Source organism: Hyperolius riggenbachi, chromosome 6, assembly GCF_040937935.1.
Source record: "Hyperolius riggenbachi isolate aHypRig1 chromosome 6, aHypRig1.pri, whole genome shotgun sequence".
Classification (NCBI taxonomy): Eukaryota; Metazoa; Chordata; class Amphibia; order Anura; family Hyperoliidae; genus Hyperolius; species Hyperolius riggenbachi.
The window spans coordinates 2,420,843-2,439,718 of NC_090651.1; positions in this window are offsets into that span (position 1 = coordinate 2,420,843).

Here is an 18,876-nt window from a genome sequence, read left to right on the forward strand (position 1 = left end):
TTACCAGAATGGGTAGCCTCAATACTCCAGTCAATGTCTGGAAAGTTGAAGTCGCCCATAATTATGACATCATTTTTACCTGCAGCTTTTTCAATCTGCTGTAGTAATCGCAGTTCTGCAGCTTCATTAATAAGAGGTGGTCTGTAGCATACCCCAATAAGCAATTGGCAACTTTTATTTCCACCATGAATATTTACCCAAACGGACTCCACATCTTCGCAATCTTCCTCCATCTCATCGTTGAGGACAGCTGTAAGAGAATTCTTAACAAAGAGACAAACCCCTCCACCTTTTTTCCCTGTTCTATCCCTCCTAAACACATTGGGCTCGATTCACAAAGCAGTGCTAACCCAGTTAGAGACTTTAGGCATGATAACCATTGCACCACTCTGGTGATAAGCCAGTTTAGGTGTGATAAGTTTAGGCATGATAAGTTTAGGTGTGATAAGTTTAGGCATGATAAGTTTAGATAAGTTTAGATCGCTTGCAAAGTCCCGCACGCAAAGCAGCGCCATTAAACTTTATACGAAGTGCACCAGACTTTGCTAGCGTAAAACTTTTGATCAGCTGTGCACTGCGGTGCTAATGCAATTGGCGCTTAAACTTATCATGCCTAAACTTATCACACCTAAACTTATCATGCCTAAACTTATCACACCTAAACTTATCACACCTAAACTTATCACACCTAAACTTATCATGCCTAAACTGAGTTTAGGCATGATAAAGGGCTTTTCACCAGCGTGCTAACTGTTAGCACCGCTTTGTGAATCAGGCCCCTTGTATCCTTTTAAATTAGCTATCCAGTCATGGCTTTCATCCATCCATGTCTCAGTTATTCCCACAATGTCATAGCCTTTGTCATTCAGAATGAACTCTAGTTCATCTATTTTATTTGCAAGGCTCCGAGCATTGGTTACCATGCACTTTATATTTTTACCACCACATTTACCAATTTTGTTTACACAAAATGGGCTACTTGAATTTTTACCAACCTCCTTAATCTTTATATGTAGTGACAGCAGTGTACTTACTGGCACACAGCATATCCACATATATACGTAGTGACAGCAGTGTACCTACTGGCACACAGCATATCCACATATATACGTAGTGACAGCAGTGTACTTACTGGCACACAGCATATCCACATATATACGTAGTGACAGCAGTGTACCTACTGGCACACAGCATATCCACATATATACGTAGTGACAGCAGTGTACCTACTGGTACACAGCATATCCATATATACGTAGTGACAGCAGTGTACCTACTGGCACACAGCATATCCACACATATACGTAGTGACAGCAGTGTACCTACTGGTACACAGCATATCCATATATACGTAGTGACAGCAGTGTACCTACTGGCACACAGCATATCCACATATATACGTAGTGACAGCAGTGTACTTACTGGCACACAGCATATCCACATATATACGTAGTGACAGCAGTGTACCTACTGGCACACAGCATATCCACACATATACGTAGTGACAGCAGTGTACCTACTGGCACACAGCATATCCACATATATACGTAGTGACAGCAGTGTACCTACTGGCACACAGCATATCCACACATATACGTAGTGACAGCAGTGTACCTACTGGCACACAGCATATCCACATATACGTAGTGACAGCAGTGTACCTACTGGCACACAGCATATCCTCATATATACGTAGTGACAGCAGTGTACCTACTGGCACACAGCATATCCACACATATACGTAGTGACAGCAGTGTACGTACTGGCACACAGCATATCCACATATATACGTAGTGACAGCAGTGTACCTACTGGCACATAGCATATCCTCATATATACGTAGTGACAGCAGTGTACCTACTGGGACACAGCACATCCACATATACGTAGTGACAGCAGTGTACCTACTGGCACACAGCATATCCTCATATATACGTAGTGACAGCAGTGTACCTACTGGGACACAGCACATCCACATATACGTAGTGACAGCAGTGTACCTACTGGCACACAGCATATCCTCATATATACGTAGTGACAGCAGTGTACCTACTGGCACACAGCATATCCACACATATACGTAGTGACAGCAGTGTACGTACTGGCACACAGCATATCCACATATATACGTAGTGACAGCAGTGTACCTACTGGCACATAGCATATCCTCATATATACGTAGTGACAGCAGTGTACGTACTGGCACACAGCATATCCACATATATACGTAGTGACAGCAGTGTACCTACTGGTACACAGCATATCCACATATACGTAGTGACAGCAGTGTACCTACTGGTACACAGCATATCCATATATACGTAGTGACAGCAGTGTACTTACTGGCACACAGCATATCCAGATATATACGTAGTGACAGCAGTGTACCTACTGGCACACAGCATATCCACATATATACGTAGTGACAGCAGTGTACCTACTGGCACACAGCATATCCACATATATATGTAGTGACAGCAGTGTACCTACTGGCACACAGCATATCCACATATATACGTAGTGACAGCAGTGTACCTACTGGCACACAGCATATCCACATATATACGTAGTGACAGCAGTTTACCTACTGGCACACAGCATATCCACATATACGTAAGGACAGCAGTGTACCTACTGGGACACAGCACATCCACATATACGTAGTGACAGCAGTGTACCTACTGGTACACAGCATATCCATATATACGTAGTGACAGCAGTGTACCTACTGGCACACAGCATATCCACATATACGTAAGGACAGCAGTGTACCTACTGGTACACAGCATATCCACATATATACGTAGTGACAGCAGTGTACCTACTGGCACACAGCATATCCACATATATATGTAGTGACAGCAGTGTACCTACTGGCACACAGCATATCCACATATATACGTAGTGACAGCAGTGTACCTACTGGCACACAGCATATCCACATATATACGTAGTGACAGCAGTGTACCTACTGGCACACAGCATATCCACATATATACGTAGTGACAGCAGTGTACCTACTGGCACACAGCATATCCACATATATACGTAGTGACAGCAGTGTACCTACTGGCACACAGCATATCCACATATATACGTAGTGACAGCAGTGTACCTACTGGCACACAGCATATCCACATATATACGTAGTGACAGCAGTGTACCTACTGGCACACAGCATATCCACATATATACGTAGTGACAGCAGTGTACCTACTGGCACACAGCATATCCACATATATACGTAGTGACAGCAGTTTACCTACTGGCACACAGCATATCCACATATACGTAGTGACAGCAGTGTACCTACTGGGACACAGCACATCCACATATACGTAGTGACAGCAGTGTACCTACTGGCACACAGCATATCCTCATATATACGTAGTGACAGCAGTGTACCTACTGGCACACAGCATATCCACACATATACGTAGTGACAGCAGTGTACGTACTGGCACACAGCATATCCACATATATACGTAGTGACAGCAGTGTACCTACTGGCACATAGCATATCCTCATATATACGTAGTGACAGCAGTGTACGTACTGGCACACAGCATATCCACATATATACGTAGTGACAGCAGTGTACCTACTGGTACACAGCATATCCACATATACGTAGTGACAGCAGTGTACCTACTGGTACACAGCATATCCATATATACGTAGTGACAGCAGTGTACTTACTGGCACACAGCATATCCAGATATATACGTAGTGACAGCAGTGTACCTACTGGCACACAGCATATCCACATATATACGTAGTGACAGCAGTGTACCTACTGGCACACAGCATATCCACATATATATGTAGTGACAGCAGTGTACCTACTGGCACACAGCATATCCACATATATACGTAGTGACAGCAGTGTACCTACTGGCACACAGCATATCCACATATATACGTAGTGACAGCAGTTTACCTACTGGCACACAGCATATCCACATATACGTAAGGACAGCAGTGTACCTACTGGGACACAGCACATCCACATATACGTAGTGACAGCAGTGTACCTACTGGTACACAGCATATCCATATATACGTAGTGACAGCAGTGTACCTACTGGCACACAGCATATCCACATATACGTAAGGACAGCAGTGTACCTACTGGTACACAGCATATCCACATATATACGTAGTGACAGCAGTGTACCTACTGGCACACAGCATATCCACATATATATGTAGTGACAGCAGTGTACCTACTGGCACACAGCATATCCACATATATACGTAGTGACAGCAGTGTACCTACTGGCACACAGCATATCCACATATATACGTAGTGACAGCAGTGTACCTACTGGCACACAGCATATCCACATATATACGTAGTGACAGCAGTGTACCTACTGGCACACAGCATATCCACATATATACGTAGTGACAGCAGTGTACCTACTGGCACACAGCATATCCACATATATACGTAGTGACAGCAGTGTACCTACTGGCACACAGCATATCCACATATATACGTAGTGACAGCAGTTTACCTACTGGCACACAGCATATCCACATATACGTAGTGACAGCAGTGTACCTACTGGCACACAGCATATCCACATATACGTAGTGACAGCAGTGTACCTACTGGGACACAGCATATCCACATATATACGTAGTGACAGCAGTGTACCTACTGGGACACAGCATATCCACATATATACGTAGTGACAGCAGTGTACCTACTGGGACACAGCATATCCACATATATACGTAGTGACAGCAGTGTACCTACTGGCACACAGCATATCCACACATATACGTAGTGACAGCAGTGTACCTACTGGCACACAGCATATCCACACATATACGTAGTGACAGCAGTGTACCTACTGGCACACAGCATATCCACATATACGTAGTGACAGCAGTGTACCTACTGGCACACAGCATATCCACACATATACGTAGTGACAGCAGTGTACCTACTGGCACACAGCATATCCACATATACGTAGTGACAGCAGTGTACCTACTGGCACACAGCATATCCACACATATACGTAGTGACAGCAGTGTACCTACTGGCACACAGCATATCCACATATATACGTAGTGACAGCAGTGTACCTACTGGCACACAGCATATCCATATATATACGTAGTGACAGCAGTGTACCTACTGGCACACAGCATATCCACATATATACGTAGTGACAGCAGTGTACCTACTGGCACACAGCATATCCACATATATACGTAGTGACAGCAGTGTACCTACTGGCACACAGCATATCCACATATATACGTAGTGACAGCACTTTACCTACTGGCACATAGCATATCCTCATATACGTAGTGACAGCAGTGTACCTACTGGCACACAGCATATCCACATATACGTAGTGACAGCAGTGTACCTACTGGGACACAGCATATCCACATATATACGTAGTGACAGCAGTGTACCTACTGGCACACAGCATATCCACATATATACGTAGTGACAGCAGTGTACCTACTGGCACACAGCATATCCACACATATACGTAGTGACAGCAGTGTACCTACTGGCACACAGCATATCCACACATATACGTAGTGACAGCAGTGTACCTACTGGCACACAGCATATCCACATATACGTAGTGACAGCAGTGTACCTACTGGCACACAGCATATCCACATATATACGTAGTGACAGCAGTGTACCTACTGGCACACAGCATATCCACATATACGTAGTGACAGCAGTGTACCTACTGGCACACAGCATATCCACATATATACGTAGTGACAGCAGTGTACCTACTGGCACACAGCATATCCACATATATAGGTAGTGACAGCAGTGTACTTACTGGGACACAGCACATCCACATATACGTAGTGACAGCAGTGTACCTACTGGCACACAGCATATCCATATATACGTAGTGACAGCAGTGTACCTACTGGGACACAGCACATCCACATATATACGTAGTGACAGCAGTGTACCTACTGGCACACAGCATATCCACATATATACGTAGTGACAGCAGTGTACTTACTGGGACACAGCACATCCACATATATACGTAGTGACAGCAGTGTACCTACTGGCACACAGCATATCCACATATATACGTAGTGACAGCAGTGTACCTACTGGCACACAGCATATCCACATATATACGTAGTGACAGCAGTGTACTTACTGGGACACAGCACATCCACATATATACGTAGTGACAGCAGTGTACCTACTGGCACACAGCATATCCACATATATACGTAGTGACAGCAGTGTACCTACTGGCACACAGCATATCCACATATACGTAGTGACAGCAGTTTACCTACTGGCACACAGCATATCCACATATACGTAGTGACAGCAGTGTACTACCTACTGGCACACAGCATATCCACATATACGTAGTGACAGCAGTGTACCTACTGGCACACAGCATATCCACATATATACGTAGTGACAGCAGTGTACCTACTGGCACACAGCATATCCACATATACGTAGTGACAGCAGTTTACCTACTGGCACACAGCATATCCACATATACGTAGTGACAGCAGTGTACCTACTGGCACACAGCATATCCACATATATACGTAGTGACAGCAGTTTACCTACTGGCACACAGCATATCCACATATATACGTAGTGACAGCAGTTTACCTACTGGCACACAGCATATCCACATATACGTAGTGACAGCAGTGTACTTACTGGCACACAGCATATCCACATATATACGTAGTGACAGCAGTGTACCTACTGGGACACAGCATATCCACATAGTTACATAGTTATTTTGGTTGAAAAAAGACATACGTCCATCGAGTTCAACCAGTACAAAGTACAACACCAGCCTGCTCCCTCACATATCCCTGTTGATCCAGAGGAAGGCGAAAAAACCCTTACAAGGCATGGTCCAATTAGCCCCTAAAGGGAAAAATTCCTTCCCGACTCCAGATGGCAATCAGATAAAATCCCTTTCAACGCAAGGAAAGCATCTAAGCCCCCTTTAAATGCAGGTATAGAGTTTGCCATAACGACTTCCTGTGGCAATGCATTCCACATCTTAATCACTCTTACTGTAAAGAACCCTTTCCTAAATAAATGGTTAAAACGTTTTTCCTCCATGCGCAGATCATGTCCTCTAGTCCTTTGAGAAGGCCTAGGGACAAAAAGCTCATCCGCCAAGGTATTATATTGCCCTCTGATGTATTTATACATGTTAATTAGATCTCCTCTAAGGCGTCTTTTCTCTAGACTAAATAAACCCAGTTTATCTAACCTTTCTTGGTAAGCGAGACCTTCCATCCCACGTATCAATTTTGTTGCTCGTCTCTGCACCTGCTCTAAAACTGCAATATCTTTTTTGTAATGTGGTGCCCAGAACTGAATTCCATATTCCAGATGTGGCCTTACTAGAGAGTTAAACAGGGGCAATATTATGCTAGCATCTCGAGTTTTTATTTCCCTTTTAATGCATCCCAAAATTTTGTCAGCTTTAGCTGCAGCTGCTTGGCATTGAGTACGATTATTTAACTTGTTGTCAATGAGTACTCCTAAGTCCTTCTCCAAGTTTGATGTCCCCAACTGTATCCTATTTATTTTGTATGGTGCTAGACCATTGGTACGACCAAAATGCATGACTTTACATTTGTCAACATTGAATTTCATCTGCCATGTATGTGCCCATATAGCCATCCTATCCAGATCCTGTTGCAATATGACACTATCTTCCTGAGAGTTGATGATTCTGCACAATTTTGTATCATCTGCAAAAATAGCAACATTGCTCACTACTGCATCTACTAGGTCATTAATAAATAAATTGAAGAGCACTGGTCCCAGTACAGACCCCTGTGGGACCCCACTGCTAACAGTCTCCCATTTTGAGTACGATCCATTGACCACAACTCTTTGTTTTCTGTCCATTAGCCAGTTCCCTATCCATGAACACAGACTCTTCCCCAGTCCTTGCATCCTCAACTTTTGCACCAGACTTCTGTGGGGAACAGTGTCGAAGGCCTTTGCAAAGTCCAAGTATATCACATCTACAGCATTCCCAATATCCATATTAGCATTCACTACCTCATAAAAACTGAGCATGTTAGTCAAACAGGACCTGTCTTTAGTAAACCCATGTTGATGCTGAGAAATAAGATTATTTTCTACTATGAAGTCATGTATAGTATCTCTTAGTAACCCCTCAAATAGTTTGCATACAACTGATGTTAAACTTACAGGTCTATAATTTCCTGGATCAGATTTTTTGCCCTTCTTAAATAATGGGAAAACGTGGGCTGTACGCCAATCCACTGGGACTCTGCCAGTTGCAAGAGAGTCACAAAAGATAAGATAAAGGGGTTTATCTATAACTGAACTTAATTCCCTTAGGACCCGAGGATGCATGCCATCCGGGCCAGGTGCCTTGTCTATTTATAATTTATTTAGTCTTGCCTTCACTTCTTCCTGCGTTAAGTATTTAATATTACAGTTAGAAGATTGAGACTCTTCTGCCTCTGTAGTTTGCAACAGTGCTGTTTCTTTTGTGAAAAAAAAGCAAAGAAAGCATTTAATAACTCTGCCTTACCTTGGTCATCCACCATTGAGTTCCCATCCTCATCCTTTAGGGGTCCTATACAGTCAACCTTTCTTTTTTTAGAGTTAATGTACTTGTAAAACTTTTTTGGGTTAGATTTGATATCCTTAGCGATTTGTTTTTCAGCTTCAATCTTTGCCTGCCTAATTTCTTTTTTACAATTTTTATTGCACTCCTTATAATTGCTTAGTGCAGCCTCGGTCCCCTCCTGTTTTAGGACCTTATAGGCATTCTTTTTCCTCTTCATTTTATCTTTAACCTTTCTATTCATCCATAGAGGCCTTTTTTTTATTCCTAGACATTTTGTTTCCATATGGGATATACATACTACAATATTGATTGAGTATAAGTTTAAAAGCTTGCCATTTCCCTTCAGTGTCCTCCCCTTGTAGTACATTATCCCAGTTCACCAAACTTAGTGCCTGCCTAATTTGAGTGAACTTTGCTTTTCTAAAATTCATAGTTTTAGTGGTCCCGCTGCCCCGTGGCCTATCAGTCACCAGATCAAACGTTATCATGTTGTGATCACTATTTCCCAAATGTTCTTGAACCTGCACATTTGATACATTATCTGGTCTATTAGAAATGATCAGATCCAGTAACGCATTCCCCCTAGTTGGTTCCGTTACCATTTGAGTCAAGTAATTGTCCTGTAGTGCTGCCAGAAATCTGCTGCTTTTACCAGAATGGGTAGCCTCAATACTCCAGTCAATGTCTGGAAAGTTGAAGTCGCCCATAATTATGACATCATTTTTACCTGCAGCTTTTTCAATCTGCTGTAGTAATCGCAGTTCTGCAGCTTCATTAATAAGAGGTGGTCTGTAGCATACCCCAATAAGCAATTGGCAACTTTTATTTCCACCATGAATATTTACCCAAACGGACTCCACATCTTCGCAATCTTCCTCCATCTCATCGTTGAGGACAGCTGTAAGAGAATTCTTAACAAAGAGACAAACCCCTCCACCTTTTTTCCCTGTTCTATCCCTCCTAAACACATTGGGCTCGATTCACAAAGCAGTGCTAACCCAGTTAGAGACTTTAGGCATGATAACCATTGCACCACTCTGGTGATAAGCCAGTTTAGGTGTGATAAGTTTAGGCATGATAAGTTTAGGTGTGATAAGTTTAGGCATGATAAGTTTAGATAAGTTTAGATCGCTTGCAAAGTCCCGCACGCAAAGCAGCGCCATTAAACTTTATACGAAGTGCACCAGACTTTGCTAGCGTAAAACTTTTGATCAGCTGTGCACTGCGGTGCTAATGCAATTGGCGCTTAAACTTATCATGCCTAAACTTATCACACCTAAACTTATCATGCCTAAACTTATCACACCTAAACTTATCACACCTAAACTTATCACACCTAAACTTATCATGCCTAAACTGAGTTTAGGCATGATAAAGGGCTTTTCACCAGCGTGCTAACTGTTAGCACCGCTTTGTGAATCAGGCCCCTTGTATCCTTTTAAATTAGCTATCCAGTCATGGCTTTCATCCATCCATGTCTCAGTTATTCCCACAATGTCATTGCCTTTGTCATTCAGAATGAACTCTAGTTCATCTATTTTATTTGCAAGGCTCCGAGCATTGGTTACCATGCACTTTATATTTTTACCACCACATTTACCAATTTTGTTTACACAAAATGGGCTACTTGAATTTTTACCAACCTCCTTAATCTTTATATGTAGTGACAGCAGTGTACTTACTGGCACACAGCATATCCACATATATACGTAGTGACAGCAGTGTACCTACTGGCACACAGCATATCCACATATATACGTAGTGACAGCAGTGTACTTACTGGCACACAGCATATCCACATATATACGTAGTGACAGCAGTGTACCTACTGGCACACAGCATATCCACATATATACGTAGTGACAGCAGTGTACCTACTGGTACACAGCATATCCATATATACGTAGTGACAGCAGTGTACCTACTGGCACACAGCATATCCACACATATACGTAGTGACAGCAGTGTACCTACTGGCACACAGCATATCCACATATACGTAGTGACAGCAGTGTACCTACTGGCACACAGCATATCCACACATATACGTAGTGACAGCAGTGTACCTACTGGCACACAGCATATCCACATATATACGTAGTGACAGCAGTGTACCTACTGGCACACAGCATATCCACATATATACGTAGTGACAGCAGTGTACCTACTGGCACACAGCATATCCACATATACGTAGTGACAGCAGTGTACCTACTGGCACACAGCATATCCACACATATACGTAGTGACAGCAGTGTACCTACTGGCACACAGCATATCCACATATACGTAGTGACAGCAGTGTACCTACTGGGACACAGCACATCCACATATACGTAGTGACAGCAGTGTACCTACTGGCACACAGCATATCCTCATATATACGTAGTGACAGCAGTGTACCTACTGGCACACAGCATATCCACACATATACGTAGTGACAGCAGTGTACCTACTGGGACACAGCATATCCACATATATACGTAGTGACAGCAGTGTACCTACTGGCACATAGCATATCCTCATATATACGTAGTGACAGCAGTGTACCTACTGGGACACAGCATATCCACATATACGTAGTGACAGCAGTGTACCTACTGGCACACAGCATATCCACATATACGTAGTGACAGCAGTGTACCTACTGGTACACAGCATATCCATATATACGTAGTGACAGCAGTGTACTTACTGGCACACAGCATATCCAGATATATACGTAGTGACAGCAGTGTACCTACTGGCACACAGCATATCCACATATATACGTAGTGACAGCAGTGTACCTACTGGCACACAGCATATCCACATATATATGTAGTGACAGCAGTGTACCTACTGGCACACAGCATATCCACATATATACGTAGTGACAGCAGTGTACCTACTGGCACACAGCATATCCACATATATACGTAGTGACAGCAGTTTACCTACTGGCACACAGCATATCCACATATACGTAAGGACAGCAGTGTACCTACTGGGACACAGCACATCCACATATACGTAGTGACAGCAGTGTACCTACTGGTACACAGCATATCCATATATACGTAGTGACAGCAGTGTACCTACTGGCACACAGCATATCCACATATACGTAAGGACAGCAGTGTACCTACTGGTACACAGCATATCCACATATATACGTAGTGACAGCAGTGTACCTACTGGCACACAGCATATCCACATATATATGTAGTGACAGCAGTGTACGTACTGGCACACAGCATATCCACATATATACGTAGTGACAGCAGTGTACCTACTGGCACATAGCATATCCTCATATATACGTAGTGACAGCAGTGTACGTACTGGCACACAGCATATCCACATATATACGTAGTGACAGCAGTGTACCTACTGGTACACAGCATATCCACATATACGTAGTGACAGCAGTGTACCTACTGGTACACAGCATATCCATATATACGTAGTGACAGCAGTGTACTTACTGGCACACAGCATATCCAGATATATACGTAGTGACAGCAGTGTACCTACTGGCACACAGCATATCCACATATATACGTAGTGACAGCAGTGTACCTACTGGCACACAGCATATCCACATATATATGTAGTGACAGCAGTGTACCTACTGGCACACAGCATATCCACATATATACGTAGTGACAGCAGTGTACCTACTGGCACACAGCATATCCACATATATACGTAGTGACAGCAGTTTACCTACTGGCACACAGCATATCCACATATACGTAAGGACAGCAGTGTACCTACTGGGACACAGCACATCCACATATACGTAGTGACAGCAGTGTACCTACTGGTACACAGCATATCCATATATACGTAGTGACAGCAGTGTACCTACTGGCACACAGCATATCCACATATACGTAAGGACAGCAGTGTACCTACTGGTACACAGCATATCCACATATATACGTAGTGACAGCAGTGTACCTACTGGCACACAGCATATCCACATATATATGTAGTGACAGCAGTGTACCTACTGGCACACAGCATATCCACATATATACGTAGTGACAGCAGTGTACCTACTGGCACACAGCATATCCACATATACGTAGTGACAGCAGTGTACCTACTGGCACACAGCATATCCACATATACGTAGTGACAGCAGTGTACCTACTGGCACACAGCATATCCACATATATATGTAGTGACAGCAGTGTACTTACTGGCACACAGCATATCCACATATATACGTAGTGACAGCAGTGTACCTACTGGCACACAGCATATCCACATATATACGTAGTGACAGCAGTGTACCTACTGGCACACAGCATATCCACATATATACGTAGTGACAGCAGTGTACCTACTGGCACACAGCATATCCACATATATACGTAGTGACAGCAGTGTACCTACTGGCACACAGCATATCCACATATATACGTAGTGACAGCAGTGTACCTACTGGCACACAGCATATCCACATATATACGTAGTGACAGCAGTTTACCTACTGGCACACAGCATATCCACATATACGTAGTGACAGCAGTGTACCTACTGGCACACAGCATATCCACATATACGTAGTGACAGCAGTGTACCTACTGGGACACAGCATATCCACATATATACGTAGTGACAGCAGTGTACCTACTGGTACACAGCATATCCATATATACGTAGTGACAGCAGTGTACCTACTGGCACACAGCATATCCACACATATACGTAGTGACAGCAGTGTACCTACTGGCACACAGCATATCCACATATATACGTAGTGACAGCAGTTTACCTACTAGCACACAGCATATCCACATATATACGTAGTGACAGCAGTGTACCTACTGGCACACAGCATATCCTCATATATACGTAGTGACAGCAGTGTACCTACTGGCACACAGCATATCCACATATATACGTAGTGACAGCAGTTTACCTACTAGCACACAGCATATCCACATATATACGTAGTGACAGCAGTGTACCTACTGGCACACAGCATATCCTCATATATACGTAGTGACAGCAGTGTACCTACTGGCACACAGCATATCCACACATATACGTAGTGACAGCAGTGTACCTACTGGCACACAGCATATCCATATATACGTAGTGACAGCAGTGTACCTACTGGCACACAGCATATCCACATATACGTAGTGACAGCAGTGTACCTACTGGCACACAGCATATCCACATATAGGTAGTGACAGCAGTGTACCAACTGGCACACAGCATATCCACATATATATGTAGTGACAGCAGTGTACCTACTGGCACACAGCATATCCACATATATACGTAGTGACAGCAGTGTACCTACTGGGACACAGCATATCCACATATACGTAGTGACAGCAGTGTACTTACTGGCACACAGCATATCCACATATACGTAGTGACAGCAGTGTACCTACTGGCACACAGCATATCCACATATATACGTAGTGACAGCAGTGTACCTACTGGCACACAGCATATCCACATATATACGTAGTGACAGCAGTGTACCTACTGGCACACAGCATATCCACATATACGTAGTGACAGCAGTGTACTTACTGGCACACAACATATCCACATATATACGTAGTGACAGCAGTGTACTTACTGGCACACAACATATCCACATATATACGTAGTGACAGCAGTGTACCTACTGGCACACAGCATATCCACATATACGTAGTGACAGCAGTGTACCTACTGGCACACAGCATATCCACATATATACGTAGTGACAGCAGTGTACCTACTGGGACACAGCATATCCACATATACGTAGTGACAGCAGTGTACCTACTGGCACACAGCATATCCACATATACGTAGTGACAGCAGTGCACCTACTGGCACACAGCATATCCACATATATACGTAGTGACAGCAGTGCACCTACTGGCACACAGCATATCCACATATATACGTAATGACAGCAGTGTACTTACTGGCACACAGCATATCCACATATATACGTAGTGACAGCAGTGTACCTACTGGCACACAGCATATCCACATATATACGTAGTGACAGCAGTGTACCTACTGGCACACAGCATATCCACATATACGTAGTGACAGCAGTGTACCTACTGGCACACAGCATATCCACATATATACGTAGTGACAGCAGTGTACCTACTGGCACACAGCATATCCACACATATACGTAGTGACAGCAGTGTACCTACTGGCACACAGCATATCCACACATATACGTAGTGACAGCAGTGTACTTACTGGGACACAGCATATCCACATATATACGTAGTGACAGCAGTGTACCTACTGGCACACAGCATATCCACATATACGTAGTGACAGCAGTGTACCTACTGGCACACAGCATATCCACATATATACGTAGTGACAGCAGTGTACCTACTGGCACACAGCATATCCACATATATACGTAGTGACAGCAGTGTACCTACTGGCACACAGCATATCCACACATATACGTAGTGACAGCAGTGTACTTACTGGCACACAGCATATCCACATATATACGTAGTGACAGCAGTGTACCTACTAGCACACAGCATATCCACATATACTGTACGTAGTGACAGCAGTGTACTTACTGGCACACAGCATATCCACATATATACGTAGTGACAGCAGTGTACTTACTGGCACACAGCATATCCACATATACGTAGTGACAGCAGTGTACTTACTGGCACACAGCATATCCACATATATACGTAGTGACAGCAGTGTACCTACTGGCACACAGCATATCCACATATATACGTAGTGACAGCAGTGTACTTACTGGCAAATAGCATATCCTCATATATACGTAGTGACAGCAGTGTACCTACTAGCACACAGCATATCCACATATACTGTACGTAGTGACAGCAGTGTACCTACTGGCACACAGCATATCCACATATATACGTAGTGACAGCAATGTACCTACTGGCACACAGCATATCCACATATATACGTAGTGACAGCAGTGTACCTACTGGCACACAGCATATCCACATATATACGTAGTGACAGCAGTGTACCTACTGGCACACAGCATATCCACATATATACGTAGTGACAGCAGTGTACCTACTGGCACACAGCATATCCACACATATACGTAGTGACAGCAGTGTACTTACTGGCACACAGCATATCCACATATATACGTAGTGACAGCAGTGTACCTACTAGCACACAGCATATCCACATATACTGTACGTAGTGACAGCAGTGTACCTACTAGCACACAGCATATCCACATATACTGTACGTAGTGACAGCAGTGTACTTACTGGCACACAGCATATCCACATATATACGTAGTGACAGCAGTGTACTTACTGGCACACAGCATATCCACATATACGTAGTGACAGCAGTGTACTTACTGGCACACAGCATATCCACATATATACGTAGTGACAGCAGTGTACCTACTGGCACACAGCATATCCACATATATACGTAGTGACAGCAGTGTACTTACTGGCAAATAGCATATCCTCATATATACGTAGTGACAGCAGTGTACCTACTAGCACACAGCATATCCACATATACTGTACGTAGTGACAGCAGTGTACCTACTGGCACACAGCATATCCACATATATACGTAGTGACAGCAATGTACCTACTGGCACACAGCATATCCACATATATACGTAGTGACAGCAGTGTACCTACTGGCACACAGCATATCCACATATACGTAGTGACAGCAGTGTACCTACTGGCACACAGCATATCCACATATACGTAGTGACAGCAGTGTACCTACTGGGACACAGCATATCCACATATACGTAGTGACAGCAGTGTACTTACTGGCACATAGCATATCCACATATATACATATACACAAAATTTTAACCACTTAAGCCTAACTGGACAAATATATTTGTCCAGTGTATTTGAGGAGACTGCAACACCAGTTTGTTACTAAATGAGGCACATGTGGTATCATTGTATTGGTGACAAGTTATAGAATACATTTTGGTGTGTCTGAAAGCTCGGACACACGTCACATAAAAAAATGGATAGGGACAAACTCAATCCAACATAAAAAAAGTTGTTTTCAAAATTATGATCAAACTTGGGAAAGTCTTAGCAAAACTACAAGAGACATATGTGGTAACATTTTAATCCTGATAAGTTGTAGAATAGAGTTTAGAGAGTTTTAGGGTTGAGGCGCATGTCTTGTGTATTCTTTTTAGTCACAAACTGAATCAAAGGCAATTACATTTTCACATATTCTGTACCAAAATAAGAGACTTGTACAATGAAAACAAAGTGGCAGAATATAAGCTAAAAAACATGTATTGTTACCTTAGGAACTTGGCTTTTTAACTAAGTATGCCAAGAGGGTATATTACTATTATTTTTGCAAATAAGGTCTCGTAATCAGAGATAGTGTACAATGAGAAAGCAAAAAACATTTTAAAAAACAAACCTTTATTTGCAAATACAATATTGTCACCATACATTGTGCTAGGAACATAATGTAAATGTAATAACCAGGATGGATACGCTAGTAAAATGTGTGGGTTAACTTATAGTTGGCACTGTTTATTGTAAAGCTATAATGAATGTAAAATGGAGAAATAGTGTGTTTTTTCTATTTGTTACCTTAAATTCCCTTTAAAATTCATAGAAAAATAGGTAATTACTAAACAAAATTTTCACACAGTAAAAGCCTAATTTGTCCTGAAAAAAACAATATAAAATAATTTAGGTGTGATAAGTAGTAATAAAGTTATTGTCGAATGAATGAGAGCAGCACTGAATGATATGTGAAAATTGCTCTCGTCCCTGAAGTGGTTAAGAAAGGGTTGGGGGGGGGGGGGGGCATTGGGAAGTTTGTCATTCAACACACATACGGAAATCATTTTAGGCAGCAGTCTAGAACTTGCCTGTGTGTATATGCGCATATCCGTTTACAACTTCCTCCAGCATTTGGTCATAAAGGCAAATGCACAAATAGCGGTGATATAAAACAATGATAGAAATGCATAAAAGTAAATAAATGCAATAATGAAAGCTGTGACCGGTGGTGTATATAGTATACAGCGTGATCACACACAGCCCCCCCCCTCCCCTCCTCCACCCCCCATGGCCGTTTCACACTCAGCTTGGATTTTGGTGAGTATTGTATAGTACAGTATACAGCATGATCACACACAGCCCCCCCTCCTCCATCCCCCCATGCCTGCTTCCCACTCAGCACCGCAGGTAATTGGATTTTGGTGAGTATTGTATAGTACAGTATACAGCATGATCAGACACAGCCCCCCCTCCCCCTCCTCCACCCCCCATGCCCATTTCCCACTCAGCACCGCAGGTAATTGGATTTGGTGAGTATAGTATTGTATAGTATACAGCATGATCAGACACAGCCCCCCCCCCCTCCACCATCCCCCCATGCCCGTTTCCCACTCAGCACCGCAAGTAATTGGATTTTGGTGAGTATTGTATAGTACAGTATACAGCATGATCAGACACAGCCCCCCCCCCCCCCTCCATCCCCCCATGCCTGCTTCACACTCAGCACCGCAGGTAATTGGATTTTGGTGAGTATTGTATAGTATAGTATACAGCATGATCAGACACAGTCCCCCCCCCCCCCCTCCATCCCCCCATGCCTGCTTCACACTCAGCACCGCAGGTAATTGGATTTTGGTGAGTATTGTATAGTATAGTATACAGCATGATCAGACACAGCCCCCCCCCCCCTCCATCCCCCCATGCCCGTTTCACACTCAGCACCGCAGGTAATTGGATTTGGTGAGTATAGTATAGTATAGTATAGTATAGTATAGTATAGTATAGTATAGTATACAGCATGATCAGACACAGCCCCCCCTCCCCTCCTCCACCCCCCATGCCCGTTTCACACTCAGCACCGCAGGTAATTGGATTTTGGTGAGTATTGTATAGTATAGTATACAGCATGATCAGACACAGCCCCCCCTCCCCTCCTCCACCCCCCATGGCCGTTTCACACTCAGCACCGCAGGTAATTGGATTTTGGTGAGTATAGTATTGTATAGTATACAGCATGATCAGACACAGCCCCCCCTCCCCTCCTCCACCCCCCATGGCCGTTTCACACTCAGCACCGCAGGTAATTGGATTTGGTGAGTATAGTATAGTATAGTATACAGCATGATCAGACACAGCCCCCCCCCCTCCCCTCCTCCATCCCCCCATGCCCGTTTCACACTCAGCACCGCAGGTAATTGGATTTTGGTGAGTATAGTATACAGTATGATCAGACACAGCCCCCCCCTCCCCTC